General features: G+C 41.5%; 1 protein-coding gene across 1 annotated transcript in view; it reads right to left on the reverse strand.

Annotated features, from left to right (window-relative positions):
- The window catches only part of sgk1 (serum/glucocorticoid regulated kinase 1), a 115,282-nt gene that overhangs the window by 85,997 nt on the left and 23,285 nt on the right, over positions 1 to 6,000 (reverse strand). The window lies entirely within an intron of this gene.

Genomic DNA, 6,000 nt, shown 5'->3' on the forward strand with positions numbered 1-6,000 from the left:
TGTAACCCAGCATTGTAACCTAGTGTTGTAACCCAGCATTGTAACCTAGTGTTGTAACCCAGTGTTGTAACCCAGTGTTGTAATCCAGCATTGTAACCTAGTGTTGTAACCCAGCATTGTAACCCAGCATTGTAACCCAGCATTGTAACCTAGTGTTGTAACATAGTGATGTAACCCATCATTGTAACCTAGTGTTGTAACCTAGTGTTGTAACCCAGCATTGTAACCTAGTGTTCTAACCCAGCATTGTAACCTAGTGTTGTAACCCAGCATTGTAACCTAGTGTTGTAACCCAGCATTGTAACCCAGCATTGTAACCTAGGGTTGTAACCTAGGGTTGTAACCAAGCATTGTAACCCAGCATTGTAACCCAGTCTTGTAACCCAGCATTGTAACCTAGTGTTGTAACCTAGTGTTGTCACCCAGCATTGTAACCTAGTGTTGTAACCCAGCATTGTAACCTAGTGTTGTAACCTAGTCTTGTAACCCAGCATTGTAACCTAGTGTTGTAACCTAGTGTTGTAACCTAGTGTTGTAACCCAGCGTTGTAACATAGTGTTGTAACCCAGCATTGTAACCCAGCATTTTAACCCAGTCTTGTAACCTAGTGTTGTAACCCAGTGTTGTAACCTAGTGTTGTAACCCAGCGTTGTAACATAGTGTTGTAACCCAGCGTTGTAACCCAGCATTTTAACCCAGTCTTGTAACCTAGTGTTGTAACCCAGTGTTGTAACCTAGTGTTGTAACCCAGCATTGTAACCCAGCATTGTAACCCAGTCTTGTAACCTAGTGTTGTAACCCAGTGTTGTAACCTAGTGTTGTAACCCAGCGTTGTAACATAGTGTTGTAACCCAGCATTGTAACCCAGCATTGTAACCCAGCATTGTATCCCAGCATTGTAACCCAGCATTTTAACCCAGCATTGTAACCCAGTGTTGTAACCCAGTGTTGTAACCCAGTGTTGTACCCCAGCATTGTAACCCAGCATTGTAACCTAGTGTTATAACCCAGCATTGTAACCTAGCATTGTAACCCAGCATTGTAACCTAGTGTTGTAACCCAGCATTGTAACCCAGCATTGTAACCCAGCATTGTAACCTAGTGTTGTAACCCAGCATTGTAACCCAGCATTGTAACCTAGTGTTGTAACCCAGCATTGTAACCTAGTGTTTTTATACATTGTTGTAACCCAGCATTGTAACCTAGTGTTGTTACGTATTGTTGTAACCCAGCATTGTAACCCAGCATTGTAACCTAGTGTTGTAACCCAGCATTGTATCCCAGCATTGTAACCTAGTGTTGTAGCCCAGCATTGTAACCTAGTGTTGTAACCCAGCATTGTAACCTAGTGTTGTTATATATTGTTGTAACCCAGCATTGTAACCTAGGGTTGTAACCCAGCATTGTATCCTAGTGTTGTAACCTAGTGTTGTAACCCAGCATTGTAACCTAGGGTTGTAACCCAGTGTTGTAACCTAGTGTTGTAACCTAGTGTTGTAACCCAGCATTGTAACCTAGTGTTGTTATATATTGTTGTAACCCAGCATTGTAACCTAGTGTTGTAACCCAGCATTGTAACCTAGGGTTGTAACCTAGTGTTGTTATATATTGTTGTAACCCAGCATTGTAACCTAGTGTTGTAACCCAGCATTGTAACCTAGTGTTGTTATATATTGTTGTAACCCAGCATTGTAACCTAGGGTTGTAACCTAGTGTTGTTATATATTGTTGTAACCCAGCATTGTAACCTAGTGTTGTAACCCAGCATTGTAACCTAGTGTTGTTATATATTGTTGTAACCCAGCATTGTAACCTAGGGTTGTAACCTAGTGTTGTTATATATTGTTGTAACCCAGCATTGTAACCTAGTGTTGTAACCCAGCATTGTAACCCAGCATTGTAACCTAGTGTTGTAACCCAGCGTTGTAACCCAGCATTGTAACCTAGGGTTGTAACCTAGTGTTGTTATATATTGTTGTAACCCAGCATTGTAACCTAGGGTTGTAACCTAGTGTTGTTATATATTGTTGTAACCCAGCATTGTAACCTAGTGTTGTAACCCAGCATTGTAACCTAGTGTTGTAACCCAGCGTTGTAACCTAGTGTTGTAACCCAGCATTGTAACCTAGTGTTGTAACCCAGCATTGTAACCCAGCATTGTAACCAAGCATTGTAACCCAGCATTTTAACCCAGCATTGTCACCCAGTGTTGTAACCCAGTGTTGTAACCCAGTGTTGTAACCCAGCATTGTAACCTAGTGTTATAACCCAGCATTGTAACCTAGCATTGTAACCCAGCATTGTAACCTAGTGTTGTAACCCAGCATTGTAACCCAGCATTGTAACCCAGCATTGTAACCTAGTGTTGTAACCCAGCATTGTAACCCAGCATTGTAACCTAGTGTTGTAACCCAGCATTGTAACCTAGTGTTGTTATACATTGTTGTAACCCAGCATTGTAACCTAGTGTTGTTACGTATTGTTGTAACCCAGCATTGTAACCCAGCATTGTAACCTAGTGTTGTAACCCAGCATTGTATCCCAGCATTGTAACCTAGTGTTGTAGCCCAGCATTGTAATCTAGTGTTGTAGCCCAGCATTGTAACCTAGTGTTGTAACCCAGCATTGTAACCTAGTGTTGTAACCCAGCATTGTATCCCAGCATTGTAACCCAGCATTGTATCCCAGCATTGTAACCTAGTGTTGTAACCCAGCATTGTAACCTAGTGTTGTTATATATTGTTGTAACCCAGCATTGTAACCTAGTGTTGTAACCCAGCATTGTAACCTAGTGTTGTTATATATTGTTGTAACCCAGCATTGTAACCTAGGGTTGTAACCCAGCATTGTATCCTAGTGTTGTAACCTAGTGTTGTAACCCAGCATTGTAACCTAGGGTTGTAACCCAGTGTTGTAACCTAGTGTTGTAACCTAGTGTTGTAACCCAGCATTGTAACCTAGTGTTGTTATATATTGTTGTAACCCAGCATTGTAACCTAGTGTTGTAACCCAGCATTGTAACCTAGGGTTGTAACCTAGTGTTGTTATATATTGTTGTAACCCAGCATTGTAACCTAGGGTTGTAACCTAGTGTTGTTATATATTGTTGTAACCCAGCATTGTAACCTAGTGTTGTAACCCAGCATTGTAACCTAGTGTTGTAACCCAGCATTGTAACCTAGTGTTGTAACCCAGCATTGTAACCTAGTGTTGTAACCCAGCATTGTAACCTAGTGTTGTAACCCAGCATTGTAACCTAGTGTTGTAACCCAGCGTTGTAACCCAGCATTGTAACCCAGCATTGTAACCTAGTGTTGTTATATATTGTTGTAACCCAGCATTGTAACCTAGGGTTGTAACCCAGCATTGTATCCTAGTGTTGTAACCTAGTGTTGTAACCCAGCATTGTAACCTAGGGTTGTAACCCAGTGTTGTAACCTAGTGTTGTAACCTAGTGTTGTAACCCAGCATTGTAACCTAGTGTTGTTATATATTGTTGTAACCCAGCATTGTAACCTAGTGTTGTAACCCAGCATTGTAACCTAGGGTTGTAACCTAGTGTTGTTATATATTGTTGTAACCCAGCATTGTAACCTAGGGTTGTAACCTAGGGTTGTTATATATTGTTGTAACCCAGCATTGTAACCTAGGGTTGTAACCTAGGGTTGTTATATATTGTTGTAACCCAGCATTGTAACCTAGGGTTGTAACCCAGCATTGTAACCTAGGGTTGTAACCCAGCATTGTAACCTAGTGTTGTAACCCAGCATTGTAACCTAGGGTTGTAACCTAGGGTTGTTATATATTGTTGTAACCCAGCATTGTAACCTAGGGTTGTAACCCAGCATTGTAACCTAGTGTTGTAACCCAGCATTGTAACCCAGCGTTGCAACCAGTAGAGCTGTACACACAACAGGTACACACAACAGGTACACACAACAGGTACACACAACCCAGTAGAGCTGTACACACAACAGGTACACACAACAGGTACACACAACCCAGTAGAGCTGTATACACAACAGGTACACACAACAGGTACACACAACCCAGTAGAGCTGTACACACAACAGGTACACACAACCCAGTAGAGCTGTACACACAACAGGTACACACAACCCAGTAGAGCTGTATACACAACATGTACACACAACAGGTACACACATCCCAGTAGAGCTGTACACACAACAGGTACACACAATCCAGTAGAGCTGTATACACAACAGGTACACACAACAGGTACACACATCCCAGTAGAGCTGTACACACAACAGGTACACTCAACCCCGTTGAGCTGTACAGAGCTGTACACACAACAGGTGTGCACACAACAGGTACACACAACAGGTACACACAACCCAGTAGAGCTGTACACACAACAGGCACACACAAACCCTTCCCATCCCTCATTGTTAATTCTCAGTCATTTACATTGCTTTTTCTAGTGATTTGTGACAAATCCATAAACCATCTCTTTGTTTACTCTGCTACACTAACACATTAGCTGTGTGTGTGTGTGTGTGTGTGTGTGTGTGTGTGTGTGTGTGTGTGTGTGTGTGTGTGTGTGTGTGTGTTTGAAGCTAACGTACAGATGAATACCTCTCTGTTCAGTGTTGATATTATGGAGCAACTCTTTGATGTGTTTCTGAGGACAGTTATACAACCTAGAATAACACTGTAGAAAAAAATGAGGATGGAGAGAGAGAGATATATGAGGGGTTGGAGAGAGACCGAGAGAGAGCACAAGAGAGAGAGCGAGAGAGAGCGAGACAGAGAGAAAGAGAGCGAGAGAGAGAGAGAGAGCGAGACAGAGAGAGCGAGAGAGAGCGAGACAGAGAGAGAGAGAGAGCGAGACAGAGAGAGCGAGAGAGAGAGAAAGAGAGAGAGCGAGACAGAGAGAAAGAGAGCGAGAGCGAGACAGAGCGAGAGAGAGCGAGACAGAGAGAAAGAGAGAGAGCGAGACAGAGAGAAAGAGAGCGAGAGCGAGACAGAGCGAGACAGAGCGAGAGAGAGAGAGAGAGCAAGAGCTAGCATACATCATAAATTCAGCACGTGACTTCAGGAAGAAAGGAACAGACAGATGAGCCACTAAATCAGCTGAATCAACATCTCTTATTAAACATGTTAAATACATTATCTCTGAGAGATGTCTAGATGTAATCAAACACATTATCTCTGAGAGATGTCTAGATGTAATTAAACACATTATCTCTGAGAGATGTCTAGATGTAATCAAACACATTATCTCTGAGAGATGTCTAGATGTAATTAAACACATTATCTCTGAGAGATGTCTAGATGTAATTAAACACATTATCTCTGAGAGATGTCTAGATGTAATTAAACACATTATCTCTGAGAGATGTCTAGATGTAATTAAACACATTATCTCTGAGAGATGTCTAGATGTAATTAAACACATTATCTCTGAGAGATGTCTAGATGTAATTAAACACATTATCTCTGAGAGATGTCTAGATGTAATTAAACACATTATCTCTGAGAGATGTCTAGATGTAATTAAACACATTATCTCTGAGAGATGTCTAGATGTAATTAAACACATTATCTCTGAGAGATGTCTAGATGTAATTAAACACATTATCTCTGAGAGATGTCTAGATGTAATTAAACATTTTAAACACATTATCCCTGTTAGATGTCCTGATGTAATTAAACATCTCAAACACTTTAACCCTGATCATTAGCCCTGGTTGAAAGTATTGCACTATGTTGAGAACAAGGTGCAAATCGGGATGTCTCCAACGTCTGTACGATACTGTTTACTGAGGCAGAGTACACAGAGTACACAGAGAGTACACAGAGAGAACACAGAGAGTACACAGAGAGTACACATAGAGAACACATAGAGTACACAGAGAGTACACAGAGAGTACACAGAGAGTACACAGAGAGAACACAGAGAGTACACAGAGAGTACACAGAGAGTACACAGAGAGAACACAGAGTACACAGAGAGTACACAGAGAGAACACAGAG

Source organism: Oncorhynchus mykiss, chromosome 4 (assembly GCF_013265735.2).
Source record: "Oncorhynchus mykiss isolate Arlee chromosome 4, USDA_OmykA_1.1, whole genome shotgun sequence".
Lineage (NCBI taxonomy): Eukaryota > Metazoa > Chordata > Actinopteri > Salmoniformes > Salmonidae > Oncorhynchus > Oncorhynchus mykiss.